This window comes from Notamacropus eugenii, chromosome 2 (genome assembly GCF_028372415.1).
Source record: "Notamacropus eugenii isolate mMacEug1 chromosome 2, mMacEug1.pri_v2, whole genome shotgun sequence".
In the NCBI taxonomy this organism is placed as follows: domain Eukaryota; kingdom Metazoa; phylum Chordata; class Mammalia; order Diprotodontia; family Macropodidae; genus Notamacropus; species Notamacropus eugenii.
In genome coordinates, this window is record NC_092873.1 from 153,660,759 (window position 1) to 153,688,032 (window position 27,274).

The 27,274-nt window shown below is 35.6% G+C and overlaps 1 long non-coding RNA gene across 2 annotated transcripts in view; it reads left to right on the top strand.

Annotated features, from left to right (window-relative positions):
- Positions 1-27,274, top strand: part of LOC140526460 (uncharacterized) — a 323,763-nt gene that overhangs the window by 110,838 nt on the left and 185,651 nt on the right. For both annotated transcript variants that reach the window (XR_011974380.1, XR_011974381.1), the window contains exons 2-3: positions 3,116-3,258; positions 5,238-5,332. This is a non-coding gene — a long non-coding RNA (uncharacterized lncRNA). The remainder of the gene's footprint in view (positions 1-3,115; positions 3,259-5,237; positions 5,333-27,274) is intronic.

Genomic DNA, 27,274 nt, shown 5'->3' on the forward strand with positions numbered 1-27,274 from the left:
AACTGGAGACACCTGAGGAATATTTAGTGATTGATTAAATCACATTCTTATATCCTTTCCCCCTTGAAGCATTTTCCTACTCATCCCATACTACCAACTTATCCCAAAGAGAACTCCCCCTTCCTCTAGACTCTAACATCATTTTTATCTTTCTCATTGCCTCATTCATATTCTATGTAGTATTTATAATGTCTTAGTCCTTTTACTTTATTATAAACTCCATAAAAAAGGGAGTGTGCATCATGTCCTCTCCCCATCTCTCACAGACCTTTTCAATTAGAGCAATACTAGTTTTGTGAATAAACTTATAAATTAGTTAGCTATTTTAATATATAGTCCACAGAATCTGGTCTTTGAGCTCCATGTTTCAAGTGCAAAGTGTAGAAAGAAAACAGATTTTCTATACTGAAATTAAAAGCATGTCATGATTAAGAATGGATTATGGTATTTTCAGAGCATCCCACATAATTAAGTAGGAAAAAGTACGTTAGTATTTTTTAGAATGTTTTGCTGTTCCATATTCTTCAGGATAATGCATTAAAGGGGTGCTGGGACTGGTCAGGAACACTCTTCTTCCTGGGTTCAAATTTAGTTATATGACTCTATAGGCAAATTATTTAACATTGTCTGCCTCAGTTTTGTCACCTTTAAAATGAACTGGAGAAGGAAATATGGCAAATCACTGCAGTATTTTGCCAAGAAAGTTGAACATGAATGAAAAATGACAACACACAAAATGTATTAAAATATAAAACATGCTATATGAATATGTAGTTTATAACTGTGTAGCAGACAGGTCATTGGAAGACTTTAGATCCAGAGTTCTTAACTTTTTTGTCATGGACAATATTGGCTGCCTGATAAAGCTTATATAATCTTCATAATGACTTTTTATTGCCTAAATAGAATCCATCACTTAGTATGGTGTCTGACCCGTAATAGGCATTTAATAAATCATTGTTTACTAACCTTTTGAATGAGTTATTATAAAGGAAAGAAATTATATTGAAACACACTTATCAAGACGTTAAAAAAAGTTCATGGATTCCAGGTTACATGCCCCTCCTTGCTTGAGAACTTGGTATCTCCACGCTTAAACTTTGTTAAAGCGTGTACTGCAGGTTAACTATCACAGCCATCCCTAGAATTCAGAATATTATTACATTTTATACTATGTTTCTCTTATGAAGAGAGAAAGGGAGTGAGGAAGGAAAGGAAGAAGGAAGGCAGAACGAAGAAAGGAAGGAAGAAAGAAAAAAGGAGGATGGAAGGAAAGAAGGAAGGAAGGAAAAGAGGAAAGTAATGAGATCTGGCTGCATTTTTTAAGATGACAACCAACAAAAAGTATTTTTTATGTATTTAAGATATGTGAGGAACCCTGCTAAGCTCTGATAACACAGAAAAAAGGCAAAAATTGTCCTTACTTTTAAGAGGTTCAAGTTCTAATGGAGAACACAACATTTAAATAACTAATTAAATAAAAGATATATACAAAGTAGGTAGAAGGTAATCTCAGAAGGGAAGGAAAATAATAGCAACTAAGGGACTAGAAAATCCTGCTTCAGAAAGTTACATTTAAGCTGACACCTGAAGGAAGTCAGAGAAACTGAGAGGCAGAGGTTAAGAGGAAGAGCATTTGAGTCTTGGAGGGTGGAGGACAAGGCAAAGGCATGGTGATAGGAAATGGAGTATCTTGAGTGAGAAACAATAATTAAACTAGTGCTACTGGTAGTAAATGGATAGTGGAGTAAGGTATAAAAAAATCTCTGCAAAGCTAATAAAGGACCTAACTGTGAGGGGCTTTCAGTGTCAAATGGGGAATTGCATGTACATATATAAGTAATGTAATAGAAGTCAAGTGACTGGTTGACTACATGATTGTTAATTCTTCATATATTCCCCCCACGAAAAATAATAATAATTTGAGTCACTTTGTTATCTTTCAAATGTGTATGTGTGTATATGTGTGTGTTGAGTGAAAAGTCTGCTGGTCATATATCAGTCCTCTTTATTATGCTTTCTCACGTATGTATCTATGCACATACATGTAGAGGCATCTTTATGCTCTTTTGTGGTGGTCTTAACCTATTTGAGGTTAAAAACAAAACAATAAATTGTGTGTGTGTGTGTATGTGTGTGTGTGTGTGTGTGTGTGTGTGTGTGTGTGTGTGTGTGTGATCTCAGCAAAGCTCAAGTCATTCAGATGAATCTATCTTGACTGGCCTTCTCTTTTGTTTTTCCATGGAACCCTATGTCTAAACATGCCAATCTGTGATAAGTTTTGAGGTTTTCAAGGGATTATGTTTAAGCATGGGGACTGTTTATCTCATTTTCCTGCCTAAGCTTTCTTAGTTTTTTTCTATCAGTTTGTTTGTTCTGGATTTAAATTGAAGTGAACCAAAAATCTAAGATGATATTAGCTAATTGTCTCAACTATTGATTATTATCTGCATGGCTCTAGGAATGTGATGTCTGTTTCCATAAGATTAAAATTGAACTGGGACAGTTTGACATGACCCAATAAAGTTTGGGCTTACTGAAATCCAGTGCTAATTCTTTATTGAATTAGATCATTTATGGAACTTGAACATAATCTGTAGATATAATCTATAGACAGAATCCAAAATCCTTCAGAAAAGATTTCTCATTCAAATTCCAGAAACAGGCTTGTAGTTGATCCAAGTCTATCCTAAAAATAAGCAAAATTCTCCCTTAGACTTATAAAACAGGATTTGTCCTAAAAATGTTTGTGCTGCAAATGAATTTATTGTAATTTAATATATTTAAAAGTAGGTGACTATATTTCACAATATTTTTATTTCAACTTGATGATCTTATTAAATCAAAGTCTGCTGAAGTATGTCACAATAACTGCCCTTTTAAAAGGGCAGTTATTGAAACAACAGAGTTAAGAGAGACAGAAAACAAGCTGATAAAGACTTAAGTGATAAGGAAATGTTCCGCATTGTATTTAGGAGGGAAAACAAAAAATATACTTTGTGTTTAGATTTTAAAAGTTTCCATTTTAGTTACTCATATTATGAAAATGAGGAATTTGCATTTTGTTACAAATTTGATTAATAAGTTAGCAAATCAGCCTTATTTTCTGCTGCAGGAAATGGAAGCAGAGAAGACGAGCACCAATCCAGTTGGATATCAGGGAAGCTCCCACTCCTGCTCACCATAGAATAATTCCTGTCCTGAGTGTGAATAACATACCTTCAGGGACATGGATGTCAACTGGAAATGCATTTGCAGGTATGAGAGACAGGAATAAAGAAAGTCATCATTCTGCACAAAACACACCTAGCTCTGATCAATCCTGAAAGTTTTAAAAGGACTAATTTCGCCTTTTTATTTTTAGCCTATTTTGAGTGAGAAAAAATTGTCAAGTCCAGTGAAAAATCCACTAATAATTCTGTTTCCTTATATATTTAACTCTACTCAACAAATACTTATTTAGTCTACATGCAAGAGTTTTACTAGACCCTTGCACCTATAAAGTAAAATAATAAAACCTTCGCAGTCTTCATGGAAGCTACATTTTACTGCAGTCCCACAGAAATTCTAATGACAAAATGAGAAACTGAGGAAATGCCCATCAGCGGAGAAACGGTATGGTATATGAATGTGATGAGGAATGAGATGATTTCAAAAAGATGAAAAGACTTACAAACATGAAGTAAGTAAAATAAGAAAACTATCTAAGATCACTCTTATAAAATAAACATTTTTGAAGACTTTTAGAAATGAATGGAATTATATATCAGCAACACTACAAAAAAAATGAAACTATAAGAACAATGACTGCTCAGGATGCTCAAGGACAAAGGATTGAACATACTTTCTACCTCCTGAGAGCGAGGTGATAGATTTAGAATGCATAATGAGACACTTTTTTTCATATAACCATTGGGGAATTTATTTTTGTTTGATTATTGTATTTGTTACAAGAAATATGTTTTTCTTATATTTTGTCCAGGAGAGTAGGAATTAGTAGGGAGAGAAAATATATCTTTAATAATTAACAAATAGACAAGTGAGAAGTGCTGCAAATTGGAATGTTGCATGCACTTTCAAATGAAGTCACTGTATTATTAGTTTTATTTAGCTATTTTACCCTGTCACAAAATCTTTTCACAGAGTGGAGGTAATGTGTACATGTAATATGATAATAAAACAAGGCTTTCAAACAAGACACATACCTACATATATACGTATATATATATATACATATATGTATGTGTATATATGTAAGTGTTACATATATATAAATATACGTATGTGATTATATATGTATATACCTGCATGTATATGTATAATGATTGTATGTTATGCCACATTCCTCTGTTAATAGCATTATTGAGTGTATCTTGGTGACTGCTCTTAGTACTGTAGTAGCAAAAGTAGCCCATACCTGGCTCATTTTCATTCTTTCTTCAACCTAAAGAAAAGTCAGTTGTTGATTGATGAATTAATTGGCTGGTTGATTAACCAGATAGGAAAAATGCCATGTAATTTTGTCACTAGATAGCACTTTGTAAGGTTTTCATTCCATCTGCCCTGAATTTACAATAGGCTGCTCTATCCCCACTAATTAAGACAGAGTGCCACACTTTCACATTCGTAGATACTCTCCTTCCAACTATCTCACTATTATACAGCTTATAAGGTAGCATTGGCCAGACTCAAAACTGATTTTGTTACATAGGAAGAAGAAAACGTAAACTTGAATTATGAGAATTAAAGAAATCTTAGTTTGACACTAAGTTCCCATCTCACATTTGGGAAATCAACTGTCAATCAACCAGACTCATTCATAAGATTTAGATGATTCATATTATCTTTGAAGACACCCTAGACAAGATTTGGGTTGGGACTGGGATTGAGTCCCTGACCTGATTTCACCAGTGATGAAGTTTCATGCCGTGCCAGTTTAGCTGAATCCTTTTCCATCTTTGTCTCTGGCTGCTGCCCTGTCTTACCTACTAGCCACTGTAATTACTGCTTCCTGCTTCCTTCTCAGAGTCATGGCCACAAAAAACCTCCCCAATGTAGAGTAGCCCCTTCTCGTTTGTTTTCTTCTTAGAATAACAGGAGTGTCTAGTATGAGTTAGCAAGGCACTCACAATTTTTAGGACAGCTCATGGAAATTGCAGAAACTCTTTGAATTCCAGCATAGGAAAAAACTTTTCATTTGAAGCCTCTGTCTCAGTCTTTGGCTTTCTTTCATCTAGAAAACAAAAACAGAGCAAGATTAAAACATTGCCCCACTTTAAAGAACTAGAAGAAGTGGAGAGGCCTGCCTCTTGAGGAATCTCCCATTCAAAAGGTCAGTCTTTTCTTCATCTCCACCCACCCCAAACTCTGGTAAATGGAATATTTGTTGCTCTTCACCTGGCTTGTTTCAGAAGAAAAAGTATAGTCACTCATTCTACAAGGAAGAATCAGTAGTCAAGCAGTTTGCAATGCAGAAAAGGGCTGGAGTATATGTTAAATCTGTTTTTACTTCCCAGGAGAGGATCAAGAATACTTTTCCAGAATTTCAAGTACACCATTTACTTTCTGAGGAAGGCTCTTTTAGCTAGCCGTTTCTCTTGTCTCCCTCTCTCCATTCCTCCCAGGGGATAACTTAAGTAGTTTATTTAAATGTGGTGTAATTGGTTCACTTCTGAATAATTTTAGCCTGTGCTACCGTGCTATCTTTTGCAGGCCATTTTATGTGTCATTTACAATTCTCTGTGCAGATGCCAAAAAAGGCTCCAGTGACTGGTAATATTTAAATACTCATATCCTACTCTGTCTAAAGCTGCAGAAAGATTGTTGAGTTATAACAACATTCCAGGAGGAGAAGTTTAAGTAATAATACAACTCTCTTTTCCTACATGAGACTGCATATAAAATAAAGGCTGGGGAACTCCTGTACTGATCAGTTAATTATATAGAGAAAACAAACAAAAGGGAATTTATATTGATGAAAGCTTATAGCAACTTACAGGGAAAAGCTTGCTGTTACCTTAAGAAAGACGTAAGGAAACACTCAAGAGCAAGGGCAGCAAGATATGGAGCAAGGGTAGAACTAGGGCAACTAGTACTTTGCCCTTGCCCACAACACACACACAAACATGCATGCGCGCACACACACACACACACACACACACACACACACACATCCCAAACTACCTGGAAAGTTTAAGTTGGGGTGTGGTTCTCAGTTAGTTACACTTATTTTGAGGGGTTGAGATTGACTTTCTTCTTCTTAATAATATTTTTATTTTTCCCAACTACATGTAAAGATAATTTTCAACATTAATTTTTGTAAAATTGAGTTCCAAATGTTTCTCCCTCCCCCCTTTTCAGGACAGCAAGCAACCTGATACAGGTTGTACATATACAGTCATGTTAAACACATCTCCACATTAATCATGTTGTGAAAGAAGAATTGGAACAAAAAGGGAAAAAAAACACAAGAAAGAAAAAAATAAAAAGGTGAAAGTAATATGCTTTGATCTGCATTCATACTGCATAGTTCTTTCTCTGAATATGGTTTTAGCTACACTTGAGTCTGTATTACAAAAAATTTCATTGCACTTCTAAACACTGTGCCAATAATAATGACTTCTGTAGGAAAAAAAGACCTCATTTAAGGTGAGGCTGGGAGGTAGCTGGAAGCTTTTACTTAACAAGTGACTTTTAACAACATAAACTCTGCTACAGAAGACATTTCAAAGTGAGTAGCAAAGAAAGTAACAGCATTTTGCTACTGCTAGTTCTGCTTTCTGGGGTTTTTAAGTAGAAAGGCTGAAGAGAGGTGACAGCCAATGCCTCTATCAAATAAGGCAGGCAAGCAGAAGAAGTGACAACATGAAAAATTACAAAGGTAATGGCCGCAAGCTGAATCTGCAGGATTGAAAACAGCTATATTTTAATACAATATTTCACTTGTTGATTCATTCACTTTTTCCTTTGTTTATTTGTTTAAAGTAGTCTATTGTATGTTTTGTTGTTTTCATTATGTTCGTTTCTAAACATGTCCTTTCTCCTCCCCGACTCAAAAAGCAATCCTTTGTAAGAAATAAAACAAATAAATAGTTTGAAAGATAAATGATATAAAAACTAAATTACAAGTTAATAAATATATTAATGGAATAAGGAGAGAGTGAGAGCTGAAAGAGAAAAGAAAAAAGAAAAGAAAAACAAGAAAGAGAAAAGGAAAATTGAAAGAAAAATATTTCAGGAAGACATAAACAGTAATCAAATCTGACAGTATATGTGATGCTACTTACTTTGCTTTGGCAAATTGGCAGGGAGGCAACTTTTCTCATGTCTTCTTCAGTGCCAAATATGGCCAATTCAACTGGTTTTTGCTTTTCCCATTCCCAGGGCCATAATCATTGTGTAAGTTGTTTTCCTGGTTGTGCTTATTTCGCTGTGCTCCCATTCATCTAAGTCAGTCAATCACTTAGAAAGCATTTCTTAAGTGGTTTCCACGTGCCAGGATATAATGAGTTCTCTTTTCTATTTGTTGAATGTCAGATGCCTACAACACATTCAAACTGCAGTTTGTGATTCAGGCCTGTAGGACAGAGACTGACCAGGGTTAGCTATAGAGATCTGGGAATCATATACATAGAGAGAAAGATTTAACACCATGAGAATACCAAGTTTACCAAGAATACCAAATAGTTTAGAGGATAAGGGTCTATGGGAAAATGTTTAGTGATACCCATGTTTAATCTTCCCATGCCTTTTTATCTTGATATTTATCATTTCTTATAGCCTAGTTCTAGTTCATTTAATTCATGTAATGAAATTGATTTACCCATTCTCTAATTGAAGGATATCTACTTTGCTGCTACATTGCTTTGAAAAAAATAAGTGTTATTATAAATATATTGGTATCAATATATTATTTAAGGAACAATGCTATATTCTGAATTTCAATCAAATGTAGCAAATGCATATTAAGCATCTATTATGTGCAAGGCACTAAGGAGACAAACAAATGCTTTGGTTACATATAGAAAAAGAAGCAAGCTAGCAAATAGAATATAATTTGAGGAGAGAGGAGAGCACTAACAACTATAAGGAACAGAATACTTCCTATAAGAAGTAGCACCTGAGTTTAAGCACAATATTCTAAGAGGTAGAGTTAGAAGAGAAGGCCTTATGTTCTAGCAATTAGGAACAACCTTTAAAAATACAGATAAAGGACATACAATCCTGATTTTAGTGAAGTGGTCTATATGCTTGAGTCCCTTATAATTTTTATCTGTTTTATTCTGACCATACGCAGCAGAGAAAACTTTTTCCATATTCTTAGAAACACAAAAAAGAGGAATCAGTGTGAAATTGGAATCTCCATTTTATCCTGTTTGCTGTTTTTCTTAACTGCCCTGCTTGTTAATGCTTTCTTATGAACTTGATCCTGACCTCTTCTGTGCATTAATTTTTTTTATATTATTCCCTTTTTGTGTCATTATTGTCAACTCTCCTCCCACTTCCCCATCCCCAAAAAGCCAAGAAAAAGAAAGGAAAACAATAGCAGCAGTCTTTTTAATAAATTAAAACAATGAAGTAAAATAAATGCAATAGTGCCCGTGTCTAAAAATGTTTGTAATTGCCCATTACCACTATGTCAGGAGATAGGCAGCACACTAAATTACAGATCTTCTGGGGACATAATTGACATAGCTTTTATCAGAGTCCTTAAATTGTTCAGTCATTTTTTCTCTATAATGTTTTTGTTCTTTTACAAATTATTGTCCAAGTTATAATCCCTTCACTGCATGAATTCATACCACCTAGGAGTCTCTGAAATGATCTCTTTTGTCATCTCGCACAACATAATATCCTGTTATATTAATATACTACAATTTTTTCCATCATCCTAAAATTTCTGAGACAATCTAAGTCATCCCGATAGATCTAAGTTCTTTTAATTTTCTCCCTTCTCCTTTACACTGCAACCTTTAAAATCCTGCAGTTTGCTTTTCTTAACTCTCTAGGACTGTCCTCCCACTTAAACACATCATACATCTACTTATTTCCTTGTTGAATTTGATGTTTCTATACCAAACACCTTTTGAGTAAATGTTTTAAACCTTCCTTTGTCCCTTTCAGATAAAAATGAAATTCATCTGTTGCCCATCCCCAACTCTTCCGTTTTTATATTGTTCTTCCAACATAAACCAATTAGGAGAAACCTCAACTACCATTTCTTTTTTTCATCCTTTCTATGCTAGTATATTATTCTTTCCTTCTTTTCTACTTCTTCAATCGATGAGCCAACATTTATTAAGTGACTACTATGTGCCAGATATTATGCTAACAACTGAATATACAAACAGACAAAAGGCAGTCCATTTCCTCAAGGAGTTTAAAATCTAATGAGATAAAGTGTATGCAAGTAAATCTATACAAAGCAACCTATATATAGGATAAATAAGAAATTATTTTCAAATAGAAGGTATAGAAAAGCAGGAGAATATATTAAAGAGATGCTTCAAAAGTAAAATTGATAAGCTTGGAAACAGTTCAGATATGGGAGGTGAAAAATAGTGAGATGTCCAAGATGACCCCTAGGTTTGTGAACCTGAGGGACTAGGAAGAGGATATTGTTCTCTATGATAATAGTAAGTCCAGTTAGAGAAGTCCAAGTAAGAGTAGGAAAAGAGTTAGTAAGAAAAGTAATGAGTTTCAAAAGCAGCTAAGTGATTTAGTGGATAGTGTTGTGCCTGGAGTCTGAAAGATTCATTTTCCTGAGTTCAAATATGACCTTAGACATTTATTTAACTATGTGACCCTGGGCAAGACACTTAACCCTGTTTGCCCCAGTTTCATCTGTAAAATGAGCAAGAAAAGAAAATGGTAAACTACCATATAGTATAGTATAGTAAACTACTCCATTGTATTTGCCAGGAAAAAAGGGCTAAAAAGCTCTAAAAAGGGCTCACAAAGAGCTGGACATGACTGAAAAATGACTTAACAACTGAAATAATGAGTTCCATTTGGGGCATATGGAGGTTAAGATGTCTACTCGTCATCCAGTTTAATGTCTGAAAGGCAGTTGGAGATGTGAGCTTTGGAAGTTAGCAGAGAGGCTGAGACAGTATAGGTAAATTTAAGTATCATCAGCAAACAAATGGTAATGAAATCCATGAGAGCTGATAAGGTCAAGTGAAATTATAGGGAAAGAAGAGAAAAAAGGCGGCTACTGAATCCTGATGGACATCTGCTGTTAGAAGGTGCTAGTTGGAAGAGAACTGAGTGAAAGAAACAAAGAAGGAGAATGAAATAGGTAGAAGGAGATACAGAAGACAGTGGTAGCCTGAAAACCTAGAGAGAAGTAAGCATCAAGGAGAGAGTGATCCATGGATTCAAAGGCCATACCAAGGCCAAGGACAATGATGATTGAGAAAAGGTCATTGGATAAAGTAACTAAGAGATCATTAGTAATTTTGGAGAGAACATTTCATCAGAATGATAAAGTTGAAAAGTGGATTGTAAGGCATAAAGAGGAGACTGAGAAGAAAAAAATTAAGGCATCTATTGTAGATGGCCTTTTTCAAGGAGTTTACTGAAAAGGGCAAAAGAAATTATGAAAATAGCATAATTGAAAAATCAAGTGAGAGGTTTTTTTGTTTTATTTATTTATTTTTTTTTAGAATAGGAGAGACAATCACATGTAGTAGGCAGTAGAGAATAAGGGAGTACACAGGGAAAGACTGAAATAGGAAAAGTGTGGCTGACAGATGCAGTAATCTTTTGGAGGAGATGGTGTAGAATAGGATCACTTGGAAAACTAGAGGGTTAGTGTTGGTAAGAAATGAAGTCATTTCATCATGTGAAACAGGAATGAGGGAGGGGATAGTGGCGAAAGGTATCTGAGTGATAAGTGATGAGGAACAGGAAAGAAGAGGGAGCCCACGGAGAATAGCTTCAATTTTTTCTGTAATATATGATGCAAGATTCTCAGCTCAGAACATAGGGGTGAAAGGGAATCTAGAGACAGCTGAGGAGAGAAGAAATGGGTTTGAAGAGCCAAAACAAGTGAATCCCTAAGGAAGGATTAGTAGGATTTCTGTTTTGTGATAGTTCTCTGGAATAAAGGAGTCCCTCTTGGGAAGACAGAGGCTCTTCTTTGGACCCTGGCTTTCTAGGACAGGGCTCACAATGTCCTAGTCCTTACCAGAAATGCAATGAAAAGTCTCTTTTCAGAGACCAGTTTATGTCTAAGGAAAGACCTATGGGCTAGCCAGGAATGGTGGGAAAACAAGTCTTTTAATGAGTCCAATGGATAGGAATAATGTTGCAACAAAGCAAGTCAATTCAATATTCAAGTGTTATTGACAAAAATAGTGAAGACAGAGAGAAGAAGGGGAAAGAATGAGGGGCAGAGAGAGAGTAAATACATAAGCCATACATATACATATTAACAGAAAATAAAACTTAAGTTTCTTGTAAATAATATACTATAGGATTTTGGTTTTTAATCCACTCTGCTATCTGCTACAATTTTATGGTTGAGTTCATCTCATTCGCATTTACAGTTATGATTACTAACTGTATACTTCCCTGCATTCTGTTTTCCTTATTTATCCTTCTCTCTCTATTTTCCTTTCACCCCATCCCTCCTCACAAGTGTTGTGCTTCTGATTACCACCTCCACCAATCTAATCTCTCTTCTATCAGTTACCCCCTTCTCTTATCTTCTCCCCCTTCCTACTTCCTTATATCATAAGATAGATTTCTGTACTAAGTGTGTATGTTATTCCTTTTTAAGACAATTCTGGTGAAAGTAAAGTTCAAGCAATTTTCACAGCCCCTTCCTTCCCTCTACTGAAAAAGTTCTTTTTCACCTCTTCATGTGAGACAGTTTACCTCATTCTACTGCTCTCTTCCTTCTTCCAGTAAAATTTTCTTTCCTCTCCCTCATTTCTTTTAGATATCATCCCATTCTAGTCAACACTTTCGGTCTATGTATGCTCTTTTTAATGGTCCTAATAGAGACAACATTCTTAAGAGTTACACATATCATCTTCCCATGTAAAAATGCAAAGTTTAATCTTATGGAATCCCTTATGTTTTTTCTTTCCTGTTTTTTTTTTTATGTTTCTCTTGAGTTTTGTATTTGAAAATCAAAATTTCTGCTCAGCTCTGATCTTTTCATTAGGGATGTGTGAAAGTCCTTTATTTCAGTGAATATCCATTTTCCCCTGAAGGATTGTACTCAGTTTTGCTGAGTAGGTGATTCTTTTGTTATACTTGCTCTATTGCCCTTTGTAATATCATATTGCAATCTCTCTGATTCTTTAAGGTAGAAGCTGTTAAATCTTGTGTAATCCTGATTTTGTCTACAATAATGGAATCATTTTTTTCTGGCTATTTTACCTGAGAGCTAGAAAATTTGGCTGTAACATTCCTGGGAAGTTTACTTTGGGATCTCTTTCAGGTGGTGATCAATGGATTCTTTCCATTTTTATTTTGTTCTCTGGTACTAGGATACTAGGTAGTGTTCCTTGATAAGTCCTTGAAATATCATATCTAGGCTCTTCTTTATTCATGACTTTCAAATAGTCTAATAATTCTTAAATTGTTTCTCCTGGATCTATTTTCCAGGTCATCTATTTTCCCAATATTTCACATTTCCTTCTATTCTTCTTCTTTTGATTTTGTTTTATTATTTCTGGATGTCTTATTACATTTCATTAGCTTCCACTTGCCTGACTCTAATTTGTAAGGAATTATGTTCTTTGGTGAGCTTTTATACCTCATTTCCATTTGGTCAATTCTACTTTTAAAGAGTTTTTCTTTTTCCCATGAACTTTTATGAATCTTTTCCCATTTTTTGTGCTTCTTTTACCAATCTGTTGACTCTTTTTGTTCATTACTCTATTGAATTATTCTTATTTCTTTTCCCAATTTTTTCTACCTCTCATTTGTTTTTCAAAATTCTTTTCGATCTCTTTAAGTTCTTTTGGGGCCTGGTATCAATTCCAATTTTTCTTTGAGGCTTTGCATGTAGCCATTTTTATATTATTGTCATCCTCTGTATGTATTTTGATCTTTCCTATCACAATGGTCAAAGTGGGGTTTTTTTTGCTCATTTTTCAGCCTATTTCCTGAATTTTAATTTTATACTAAAATTAAACTCTGTTCCCCAGGTGAAGTAGTCACTGTCCTAAGCTTCTTGCACTGAGGTCACAGGATCTCACTGAGGGCCTGTGTCTGAGGTGGGTCTTTCTTTTTCTTGTCCCTGGGCATGGAACTTCTCTACTGACTTTCTGGGTAATGGCCTACTACTGACTTGCCCTGATGCTGCCTGCACTGGAATGCACTCCCCTTTTACCCAATTGAGACATAATTTTCCTGTCAACTTTCTAAGCTGTCTTTGGCTGTAATATTGTTTTACCCTGGCCTTTTATGGATTCTACTGCTCCAAATTTTTTTTGAGGTATGATTTTATAGTTGTTTTGAGATGAATTGGGAGAGGTTAAGCAAGTTCTTGCCTTACTCTACCATCTTGACCAAAGCAAGATATTATTTTTGGACACATAGCTATATTAACATAAAAATATTATGAGTCTCAAGACCACCATTCATTATTTTACAACAATTTCTTAAGAGTAAGAAAGACCAATTTTAAGCTATGTAACATAAATGTGCATTGGGATTCCATCAGAAAAGTTGCATTATTTTCTCAATCTTTGTTCAGTAGCATGTGTGTAGGAGTAAAGGCGGGGCATAGTGAGAACAATCTAAGGCTGAAGTTTGGCAGGGTATGATCAGTGATATGACCAATGTGGACAGGGATTCAAGAAAGGAGAACAGTACATAGTTAAATTGATTTACGAAGGGCTTAAAATGAGGAGAAGAATATAGAATGGTTAATGCAGGGGAGATATTCTGGGAGAAAATTGAAGGGTCATAGGACTAGAGATAATGGTGGAGATGAAAAGTAGGATTTTATAAGGGAAGGCAAGGTAGAGGTGAAAGGTCAGTAGATTATGGGCAGAGAAAGTGATTTTGGAATCTTTGAACATAGAGCTGGCACATTTTTGAGTGAATCACCTTATATATGTATGGAATAAGTCATGAGAAGTTAAATCTTGGAGGATCTGAGTAGTTAGGATATTTTTGTAATTTGAATTCCCCCAACATGAGGATATAGTTGGGGAAGAGAGAAAAATTGTTACCTGGTGTGTGTGTGCATGTGTGTGTGTGTGTGCATGTGTATATAGACAACAGTTACAGAATTCAGATTGTGTAGTAGATATGAATAGAATGAATGTCAACAGAAGAGAGTTTATTGAGAGATGGAACTAGGGGGAGAACCTAGAAGTGGTTCTGGAAAGCAAGAAGTATTCCAGCACTCCTACCATCACTATGAGCTGAGTAGAATAAGAGAAGGTACAACCAGAATTGGAAAATGTAGTCAGGAAAGCTTTATCATCAGGAAGGAGCTAGATTTCAGTAATAGTAGAAGGAAGGGGATATGCCCAGTAGGAAAAGGAAAGCATAAAGTCCTTGGTCAGTCTAAGGTGTTCTCACCTAAGGAGGCTGACTATGGGGTGATAGCAGAAATGGACACTCCCTGCAACAAGGGCAGTAATTAGGGAAGATGGAAGACATTGATCCTGATCCCTTGTAGCCTTCCCTCAAGGAGATGGAAAATACTTCAAGAGAGAAACACTTCCACACACACACACACACACACACACACACACACACACACACACACACATGCACACACTTTGAAACCTGTATTTTTCTCTTTTATCGCCTTCATTGCCCTCTGAAGAAAGTAAATCTAAAAGGACACATTTCTTTTCTCTTTATTAAACTGTTGGTAATATATCACCATAAAGCTGTCTCCTATTACTCAAATATATTTACTTTCAATTAATTCTATCTGATTGATTCTATTTAATGATGAATTAATATGTTTGTATTTCAGCATTCCTTTCCAGCTCTAGAGTCTTTACATGAGAAATTCTATTAAGAGTCAATTTTACTTTTCCTATAGATTAATATTCAGATTTTCAGGGATTTATTTTTGGTTGTATGTTGTAGTCCAAGTTCTCCTTCCCTTTTTGGCAGAAACTGCCAAGTTTCATGTGATCTTGTATATATTAAACTTCTCTGTTAGAATGTTAGTTAGTTGAGAGCACATAGAAATACAAATTTGTTCAACAATATCTCTCACATAGTGGATGATTAATAAACATTTGTTGATTGATTATAAAGTCTGGAAAATTAATGCCCTGAGAAAAAGTTACGATATCACATTGTATGGTACAGAGGAAAAAGAGAAGTTTTTTTCCACACTACAAGCATAATTTATGAAAAGAGTTTCATGATGTTTAAAGTGAATACTTTATTTCTCCCATGACCACTAGAGAAGAAACTTCAATGTTTGCATTAGGAGAATGAAGCAGATATACTGTGCAATGGAGAAAATACTAGGATAGGAATCAGTAGACCTGTATCATTGCTCTACCACTGACTATTTCTGTGAAACTGGGCATGAGACACAAAACCTTTTGAGACTGTTATACCACATTTTAAAAGGGAATAATATTTGTTCTACAGTTATGAAATAAGATAAAGAGGGGGCAGAGCTAAGATGGCAGAGTAAAAGCAGGGACTTCCATGAACTCTTCTCCAAAGAATTCCAAATACCTGTAAAAAGGAATCTAAACAAATTCTAAAGTTACAGAACCCAAAAAATGACAGAGGGAAACAAATCTCCAGCACAAGGAAACCTGGAAAGTTGACAGGAAGGATCTTTCACATCAGTCAGGGAGCAGAGCGCCGTCCAGCATTGGCTGTACAGGCATAGACAGGGCAGTTGTGACAGTTTCCAAATTGTTCCACACATAAATGCAAGAAAAGTTAGTGGGAAAACTGTGGGACCTGGGCAAAAAAGGAGCACAAAATGTGGCGGGGACCAGTCAGAGGGCTAAGGGGGTGGTGGCAGTGCCAGCAACAGCAGCAGTAGCAGCAACAGCAGTAGCAGAAGCTGCTTCCAGAGCTGTGGGTCCACAGATGGTGGGGAATTGAGCAACTGATACAAAATCCTTGAAGCCTGGGACAGTACACCCACTCCCCACTGGAACCAGAGTTCTGTCTTGACAAAGAGTTAGAAAGTCAAGTGTTTGGTTGGAAAGATGAGTAAATGAACTCAGACTATAGAATCTTACTTTGGTGACAAAAAAGGTCAAAATATACAACCAGAAGAAGACAATAAAGAGAAAGCTCCTACGTCCAAAAAAATATGAATTGGTCACCAATCACGACAGTGCTCAAAAAAGATTCTGAAAATCAAATAAGTAGAAGAAAACTCAAATAAGAAGTATAAGACAAGAGAAATGAGAGTGCCTCGAGAAAATCATGAAAATCAAGTCAACAGCTTGCTAAAGGGGTCACCCCCAAAACACCTTAAAAATAGACTACCCAAATTGCAAAAGAAGTCCAAAAAGTGAAAAGCTGAGTCAGTGAGAGCCACTGAGTGCCAGGTATCAGCGCAGCAGCTTCTGAGACTTTCAGCCCCCAGATTAAACATTAGTAAGTCACCTACTTGAACTTCTGGGAGCCAGGATGATGGAGTGATCAGTAAATGCTCTCTCCTCCCTCCTTGATAACCGTGAAAGAACCATATTTCCCCAGAAAAATCCTGGATCAGTGGGAACAGCAGAGGGGGCAAATAATCTCATAACAATTAAGGCTAGGAAAATAGCTAAGGGGGATTTCTCCCACTGTGGCACAGGCAAACAGGAAGTACAGAGGACCAAGGGCAGGGAAAACTTGCATTAGGACCCAGGCAAGCCTTAGTTCCAGGAGAGGAGCCCCAGGAGGGTTGGGAACAAACACGAGCATCTAGGCACACCTCAGCACTCCAGGGGAAAGGGGAAGACAATAGGGCAGCTGGGATCACCATACCCTGAGCTTGCTTTTGCTTTAATTCAGCTGAGGAGATCTCCTGTGACCAGACCACTTCTCCCCCACACTTAACAAGCTAACCCCAGGGGTGATTGGCAAAACACAAAACAAAAACCTGCTTTTAGCTTTTTCACACAAGTCAGCTCAACACCAAGTTCTGAAGCTTCTAACTGAAAGAATAAGAAGCCACAACACACAATCAACATCATGAGTAAAAAAAATGCAAAATAAACATGAAAAAACCATAGAATCTTTCTATGGGGATAAGGACCAAAACACAAATACCAAAGAGGTCAGTACTGAGACTGTACTTCCATCTGAAACTTCAAAAGGGGCTATGAACTGTTTGCATGCACAAATAACTCTCCTGAAACAGCTGAAGAAGGAAACAGAAGAAAGATTGGGCAATGATTTTAAAACTATAAAAAAAAAGAATCCAATGATGAGATCATCTCTTTGAAAAGGAATATTGAACAAACAGAAAAGGAAGTACAAAAATTAATTGAACAAAATAACTCCCTAAAAGGAACAGCTGGTCAAATGAAAAAGGAAACACAAAACCTAACGGGCAAATTGGACAAATGGAAAAGAAAGTACAAAAATTAACTGGAGAAAACAACTCCTTAAAAGGAAAAATTGGACAGATGGAAAAGGAGATGCAAAAGTTAACAGAAGAAAACAACTTGATAAAGATTAGAATTGGGCAAGTAGAAACTAATTACTCAATGAGACAGCAAGAATTAGTCAAACAAAATCTAAAGAATACAAAGATAGAAGAAAATGTAAAATATCTAATTGGAAAAACAGCTGACCTGGAAAATAAATCCAGAAGAGAAAATTTAAGAACTATTGGCCTGCCAGAAAGCCATGATGAAAAAAAAGAGTCTGGACAATATCTTCCAGGAAATCATCAAGGAAAAGTGCCCAGAAGTGCTAGATTCAGAGGGCAAAATAGATATTGAAAGAATCCACCATTCACCTCCCGAAAGGGGTCCCAAACTCAAAACCCCAAGAAATATCGTTGTCAAACTACAGAACTATCAAGTGAAGGAGAAAATACTACAAGCAGCCAGAAAGAAACTATTCAAATATCAAGGAGCTACAGTCAGGATCACACAGGACCTTGCAGCTTCTACATCAAAAGATCAAAGGAATTGGAATCCAATACTCCGTAAGGCAAAGGAGTTGGGGTTACAACCAAGGATTAACTTCCCAACAAAGTTCAACATAACAGTTCAGGCAAGGAGAAGGTCATTCAATGAAGTAAGGGATTTCCAGACCTTCCTGACAAAATTGCAAGAACTTAATAGACAATTTGATCTTCAAATGCAGGTATCAAGAGAATCATAAAAAGGTAAACGGAGGGGAAAAAAAAACAAACTTGTTACTCAATTTGGGCAAACTGTTTACCTCCCTATAAGGGAAGATGATACATGTTAATCTTGAGAATTGTGCATCTATTATGAAATATCAAAGGGATATACATAGAGGGAATGGGTATAAAATATGATTTAAGTATGCTAAGGGATTGTAACAGGAGGTGTGAAAAGGAGGGAGCAGAAAATGATAAATTACATCACAAGAAGAAATACAAAATTAGAGTGGAAGGAAAGAGGGGAGGGAGATGAGCATTGTTTGAGAAGTACTCTCATCTGATTTGTTTCAAGAAGGGAAAAATAAACTTAAGTAGATAATCCTAACTAGCTCTATAGGCAGTAAGAGGGGAAGAGGGAAGAAAGGGGAGGGAAGCTGAAAGGGAGGGAAGAAGCAATAAGGGTTAAGGGGAGTAAAAGGGAGGAGGGCTAAAAGAAGGAAGGGAAGGCTGCAGGAGGAAGTGGTGAAAAGTGAATACTATAGAGAAGGGGAAGTGAGACAGGAGAGCTAAAAGCACAAATGGGGAGGGAAATACACAGTAATGTAATCATAACTGTGAATGTGAATGGAATGAACACCCATAAAATGGAGATGGATAGCAGAATGAATTAAAAACCATAATCCAACAATATGTTGTTTACAAGAAACACATCTGAAACAGGGTGATATACACAGGATATAGATCAATGGTTGGAACAGAATACATTGTGCTTCAGCTGATGTAAGAAAAGCAGGGGTAGCAATCCTAATCTCAGACAAAGCAAAAGCAAAAATAGATCTAATCAAAAGAGATAAGGATGGAAACTATATTCTGCTAAAAGGCACCATAGACAATGAAGTAATATCATTACTAAACATGTATGCTCCAAGTGGTATAGCATCCAGATTCTTAGGGGAGAGGTTGGGGAAGTTGAAGGAAGAAATTGATAGCAAAACTATACCACTGGGGACCTCAACCTCCCCCTCTCTGAACTTGAAAAATCTAACCTCAAAATAAACAAGAAAGAGGTTAAGGAGGTAAATAAAACTCTGGATTAGGTAGTTATAATAGCTCTCTGGAGAAAACTGAATGAGAAAAGAAAGGAATATACCTTTTTCTCAGTGGTACATGGCACATTTACAAAAATTGACCATGTACTAGGACAAAAAACCCTCACAATCCAGTGCATAAAGGTGGGGATAATCAATGCATCCTTCTCAGATCATAATGCAATAAAAATTACATGTAATAAAAAGCCATGGAAAGATAAACCAAAAATCAATTGGAAACTAAACAATCTAATCCTAAAGAAGGGGTGGGTTAAAGAAGAAATCATAGAAGCAATCAATAACTTCATTCAAGAGAATGACAATAATGAGACAACCTACCAAATCTTATGGGATACTGCAAAAGCAGTTCTTAGAGGAAGTTTTATATCTTTGAATGCCTACATAAATAAAATAGAGAAAGAGGAGATGAATGACTTGGGCATGCAGCTGAAAAAGCTATAAAAAGAACAAATTGAAATTCCCCAAGTAAATACCAAATTAGAAATACTGAAAACCAAAGGAGAGATAAACAAAATTGAAATTAAGAAAACTATTGAATTAATAAATAAAACCAATAGTTGGTTTTATGAAAAAACTAATAAAATTGATAAACCTTTGGTCAATTGGATTAAAAAAAAGAAAGAAGAAAATCAAATTACTAATATTAAAAATGAAAGGGCTGAACTCACCTCCAGTGAAGAGGAAACTAAAACAATGATTAGAAATTACTTTGCCCAACTTTATGCCCACAAATTGGATCATCGAAATGGGATGGATGAGTATTTTAAAAATTAAAAATTGCCCAGATTAACAGAAGAGGAAGTTGAATACTTAAACAACCCCATCTCAGAAAAAGAAATTGAATAAGCCATCAATGAACTCCCTAGGAAAAAATCTCCAGGACCAGATGGATTTGCAAGTGAATTCTATCAAACATTTAAAGAACAGTTAATTCCAATACTATATAGACTATTTTTGAGAACTGGGGAGGAAGGAGTCCTCCCAAACTCTTTCTATGATACAAATATGGTTTTGGTACCTAAACCAAGAAGAGACAAAACAGAGAAAGAAAATTATAGGCCAATTTCTCTAATGAATATAGATGCAAAAATTTTAAATAAGATTTTAGCAAAATGAATACAGCATCTTATCATGTGATCAGGTAGGATTCATACCAGGAATTCAGGGTGGTTCAATATTAGGAAAATTATCAGTATTATTGATCATATCAACAACAAAAATAGCAAAAACCACATGATTATCTCAATAGATGCAGAAAAAGCTTTCAACAAAATACAACACCCTTTCCTGCTAAAAACACTGGAGAACATAGGAATAAAGGGAACTTTCCATAAAATAATAAGCAGTATCTACCTAAAACCTTCAGCAACCATTATATGCAATGGGGATAAGCTACATGCATTTCCAATATAATCAGGGGTGAAACAAGGATGTCCATTATCACCACTATTATTCAATATGGCACCAGACATGTTAGCTGTAGCAATTAGACAAGATAAAGAAACTGAAGAATAAGAATAGGCAAAGAAGAAACCAAGTTATCACTCTTTGAAGATGATATGATGATATACTTAGAGAATCCCAGAGACTCAAATAAAAAGCTACTTGAAATAATAAACAACTTTGGCAGAGTTGCAAGTTACAAAATAAACCTGCATAAATCTTCTGCATTCCTATATATTAGCAACAAAGTCCAACAGCAAGAGAAAGAAAGAGAAATCCCATTGAAAGCTAGGGTAGACACTATAAAATACTTGGGAGTTTACCTGTCAAAACAAACTCAGGGACTATATGAACACAATTACAAGACACTTTTTTCACAAATAAAGTCAGATTTAAGTAAGTGGAAAAACTGCAGTTGCTCATGTATAGGCAGAGCTAATATAATAAAAAAGAAAATTCTGCTTAAATTAATTTACTTATTTAGTGCCATACCAGTTAAACTATCAGATAATTATTTTCTAGAGCTGGATAAAATAATATCAAAATTTATCTGGAAGAGCAAAAGATCCAGAATATTAAAGGGACTAATGAAAAGAAATGCTAGGGAAGGTGGCCTAGTGCTACCAGATCTCAAATTGTAATATAAAGCAGCAATTATCAAAACCACTTGCTACTGGCTAAGAAACAGATGGGTAGACAAGTGGAATGGACTTGGCACTCAAGACACAGTAGTCAAGGAATATAGCAACCTCCTGTTTGATAAACCAAAGGACTCCAGCTTCTGGGATAAGAACTCACTGTTCAACAAAAATTGCTGGGAAAACTGGATAGCAGTGTGGTGGAAACTAGGTATAGACCCATGCCTGACACTGTACATAAGAATAAAGTCCAAATGGGTACATGATCGAGGTATAAAGATTGATACCATGGACAAACTGGAGGAGCAAGGAATAGTGTATTTATCAGATTTATGGAGAAGGGAAGAATTTTTTTTACTAAAGAAGAGATAAAAAGCATTATAAAATGCAAGATGGATAATTTTGATTACATTAAACTGAAAAGTTTTTGAACAACCAAACCCAATGCAACCAATCGGAGAGATGTAGTAAATTGGGAAAGAATTTTTACAGCTAATCTCGGGGATAAAGGTCTCATTTCTAGGATATATAGAGAAGTGACTCAAATGTACAACTATACAAGTCATTCCCCAATTGATAAATGGTCAAAGGATATGAACAGGCAATTTTCAGAGGAAGAAATTAAAGATATCTATAATTATATGAAAAAATGCTCTAAATCACTTTTGATTAGAGAGATGCAAATCAAAACAACTCTGAGGCACTACATCACACCTATAAGATTGGCAAACATGACAGAACAGGAAAATGATAAATGTTGGAGAAGATGTGGGACAGTTGGAACACTAATTCATTGTTGGTGGAGTTGTGAGCTCATCCAACCATTCTGGAGAGCGGTTTGGAGCTATGCCCAAAGGGCTACAAAAATGTGCATACTCTTTGACCCAGCAATATCATTTCTAGCAATGTATTCCCAAGAGATCATAAAAATGAGGAAGGGGCCCACATGTACAAAAATATTTATAGCAGCACTCTTTGTAGTTGCCAAAAATTGGAAATCAAGGGGATGCCCATCAATTGGGGAATGGCTGAATAAACTGTGGTATATGAATGTAATGGAGTACTATTGCACCATAAGAAATGATGATCAAGAAGATTTCAGGGAGGTCTGGAAGGACTTATATGATCTGATGCTGAGTGAAATGAGCAGAACCAGAAGAACTTTGTACACAGCAATGACCACAGTGTGGTACACTTGGAACTTCATAATAACACAAGAACTTAAAAAAAAAAATTCCCAATGGTTTTCTAAGGCAAAATGCCTTCCACACTCAGAGAAAGAACTATGGAATTCATTCACAGAATGTAGCAGATCATGTGTGTGTGTGTGTGTGTGTGTGTGTGTGTGTGTGTGTGTGTGTGTGTATTATGTTTTGATTTGCTATATGATTTCTTCCATTTATTTTAGTTCATCTACATAGCATGACTATAGTGAAAACGTATTCAATAGGAAAGTATATGTAGATCCTATATAGAATTGTATGCTGTCTTGGGGAGGGAGGGGGATAATGGGGGGGTAGGTGTGAGGGGGTAAAAATCTAAGTTTTATGGTAGTGATTGTAGAACATTAATAAAAAATAAATAAATAAAATAATAAAACAAAAGAAGTCCAAAAAGCCAATGAGGGGAAGAATGTCTCAAAAAGCAGAATTGGCCAAGTAGTAAAGGAAGTCCAAAAGCTTACTGAAGAAAATAATTCTTTCAAAATTAGAATGGAGCGAATGGAAGCTAACACCTTTATGAGAAATCAAGAATCAGTGAAACGGAACCAAAAGAATAATAAATATAGCAGACAATGTGAAATATTTCATTGGAAAAACCACTAACCAGGAAAATAGATCCAGGAGAGATTATTTAAAAATCCATGATCAAACAAAGAACCTAGACACCAACTTTCAAGCAATTATCAAGGAAAACTGCCCCAATGTTCTTGAATCAGAGGATAAAATAGAAATGGAAAGAATCTACCAATTGCCTCTGGAAAGAGATCCTAAAAGGAAAACTAGAAATATTGTAGCCAAATTCCAGAGTTCTCAGGTCAAGGAGAAAATATTGCAAGCAGCCAGAAAGAAACAATTCCTGTATTGTGGAAATACAATTAGGATAACACAAGAGCTAGCAACTTTTACATTAAAGGGTTGGAATATGATATTCTGTAGGTCAGAGGAGTTAAAATGAAAACCAAGAATCACCTACCCAGAAAAAATGAGTATAATCCTTCACAGGAAAAAAAAATAGAATATTTAATGAAATAGAGGATTTTCAAGTATTCTTGATGAGAAGACCAGAGCTTTACATCAATTCTTACAAGTTTTTTTATTTAGAGACTTATTCTCTGGTTCTTTTTCTAAGTTTCTGTGGCATAGTGCAAGGATGTGCTATAATTTTGAATAATGATTTGGGAAGTTCTGAAATTATGTAACTACTCTCAGTTAATCAAAATGCATATTAGATTTCATACTATTTCTTCAGTACCATCAGCATGCCACAGATTGAACAGATTATGTATTGCTAACTTGGTAAATATTCTTTAATTCTTCATCACTGATTTAAAAATCAAGAAAATATTTTTGCAAGGATATTTTATAACCTGATTAATTTTGCCCAAAACTTTCAAGATCACCAGAACTTCTGAAAATAGTTTTGATATAGACATCAGTAAAAACGTCTTTTCCCAGACTTCAGCATTCTAGTGTTTGTATTGTTTTCTCTTAGCAAAAACCACTAACCTAAAAAAAGTGGTTTTTGCAATGCTCTTCCAACATTAAGCAACCTGATTGTTGCTGTTTAATTATTTTCAGTTGTATTCAACTCTTTGTGACCTGATTTGGGGTTTTCTTGGGAAAGACACTGAAGTGGTTTGCTGTTTTCTTCTCTAGCTCATTTTGCAGATGAGGAAGCTGAGGTACATAGGGTCAACAGACTTGCCTATGGTTACACAACCATTAAGTCTCTGAGACCAGATTTGAACTTAGGAAGATGAGTCTTCCTGGATTGAGGCCTGGTACACTATTAACTGGGTCACCTAGTTATAATATTGTAGAAAAATTAATAACAATTTTTTCAACTACGAGGTGTCACTGAAGGTTTTTCCTTTTTCCTGGGAATTAATTAGGCCATTTTATATAAATAACCTGCCAGTTCTTGGTTTGTCTTTTTTAACTGTACTTTTCTTAAAGCTTTTGTTTGACTAATTCTTTTTCATAGTGGATTTGGATAATCCTTACAATGTCAGACTTCCCCAAACAAATAGCTACTGAGGGGTTGAGTAGATGAGCTTGAGTTGTTCAGTCATTTTTGAATCTTTGTAATCCCATTTGGAATTGCCTTGACAAATATCCTAGTGTGGATGGCTATTTACTTCTGCTCCCTTTATGGATGATCAAACTTTGGTAAACAGGGTTAAGTGACTTGCCCAGGGTCACACATCTAGCAAGTGTCTGAGGTTGGCTTTGAACTCAGGAATATGAGTCTTCCTGACTCCAGGCATGGTGCTCTATCCATTGTGCCACTTAGATGCCAGAACTAACTGCTGCTGGACTTCAAGGTCTGGAAGAGTGAAGCTGATGATTTGGTGCGACTCTGCCTTACTTAAATCCAATTCACACATGAGTCCAGACATCATCCAGTAGTGTCATTGGCTCTCTTCAAAGTGAAGGACAAATAATAGCCATCATAATATCCCTAATAGCTATTGAAGTGTACTCTTTGAAAACTATAATTTTGCATATATCCTTGAAGTAACAATCTTAATCACAACAAAAGAAAGCAATGCATTGCATGTTTATGGCATAGAATACATCACTGAATAATATGTAACTAACTGAAGGTTGGTAAATCAGCTCAGTTGATTTCATCTTCTCAAAATCAGCCATTCTGAGTCAATTAGTGTCAAAAACACACATGCCTGAAATTATTTTCATAAAATGAAATCATATAAATATTATTGCAATCCCAAGTAATTTGCATACCTTAGGGGAAAAAGATGGGGAGGATACATAAGTATAAGCTATTATTTTTATTCACCAAAAACATCAATGGGAGGGAAAATAGCATTTATGGCATCTAGGCTTTTGCCAGGAACATAAGTATTGTTCTAGAAATTAACAATTTTGGCCACTTCTTAAGAATATTGTTGGCAATAAATTAGGCAGTCTATTAAACAGTCACAAATCAATGGCTATTGATGTGCCAGATTTGTCGGAAAAGTTAAGCATAAGGTTCATTTTCTCTTTATCTGTGTGCTGAAGCCTAATTCTTAACCAGTGATGTGTAGCTGGACTTAGTTAAAAACCTGATGAGCTTACATTTCACATTCACCCTGTTTCTCCAGATGGAAAAATCTGTTGCACACTTGCTTGCCTTCATAGTCATGAAATGTTGCATTAATACATGTTGGCTAATTAAGCACTAGGTACAATGGTGAATACAAATAGCTATTTTCAAAAATTGTCCAAGAGGCAAACCATAGAAAAATAGAGGTGACACTAAGGTAATTCAGGTTATCTCATCAGAAATGCCTCTATTATCTAAACTTTGCATCTTCTCTACTAGGGGAGAGCAGAGATGAAAAGTCTTAAATTATGTAGAAAATGAAACAGCTACCAACTACAATTCTGCAGCCTAAAATTTCTGCTCTTGAACAGTGGCCCATTAGGTCATCTCAGAAGACTTCAAATTCCTGAGTCTCTGCCACCATTCTATAACCTTTTTGATGAGGCAAGATATATTTCAATCAGATCTAGAAAGATAAGTCCTACTTCTCAAATCAGATTTTATCCGCCTATAAAGGAGCCTTTAGGAGTTAATAATGGCACCCTTTAAAGGCCAGAACATGCTGTGACACTATTTCTGAAGCAGGGGATGAATGGCACTGATGGTCCCTAGTGCCCTGGACTTGGCAAATGACATTGTTGAGAAATGTGAGAAGGGATGAAAATGGGTTTTGGCAGTTGAATGAGATGGCTTTTCTTTGATACCCTTTCAGAACTGGGTTTCTGTGAAAATCTATAAGCCTTAGTTGAAAAAACAACAAAAATACAAAACATTTTTGATTATTAATCCTGGGTGTACAACCTCTATGTGCATTTTTTATCATAACATCTGTCTTAAGACATTTTTAAATTAGATTTCCTCATCATGAGTTTAGCTTAAAAGGAATTTATAACTAGGTCACTAATGGAATGTATTTGCATGACTCATTTCTCCTTTTATAGGGAAAGCATGGCTAGACACAAGAGTTTTATCTACAGTGTTTCTAAAATTACCTCCTTCATTATAGAGAGGTTGGCTTTAAATCACTTTAAAGAATGGAATGTAAGAAACATTTTTCTTCTTTATAGAAGCCTTTTAAATGATCTGAAAGTAGATGGGTCATAGAAGAAAATACAAGAAATGGTGGTAACAACAGATAAAGCTTGAAAAGTGCCCCACTATAAATAGTAACTTTTACTTTGAGGAGAAGATGCCTGAAAGCCTGAGGAAATCTGAAAAAAAAAATAACACGCGTAGAATCAACCCCACCTTTACTTTCACCGAGGGTTTTGCTTCAACATGAGACAAGAAAATCATTGCCAGCTGAAATCCTTCCCAAACATTTTTTTTCCTTGCTGTTCATAAGAAATAGAGAGGTCATCATAGAAACCTTGTAGAACAGGGTTCTTAATCTCTGTGTGTGTGTGTGTGTGTGTGTGTGTGTGTGTGTGTGTATGTGTGATGGACCCATGAAGCCTTTGGAAGTCTGAGGAAGCCAATAGAATATTTATTAGAGTAATTTTTTTTCCTACATATATGATAAAAAAATGCTCAATTTCAGTTAAAGGTTA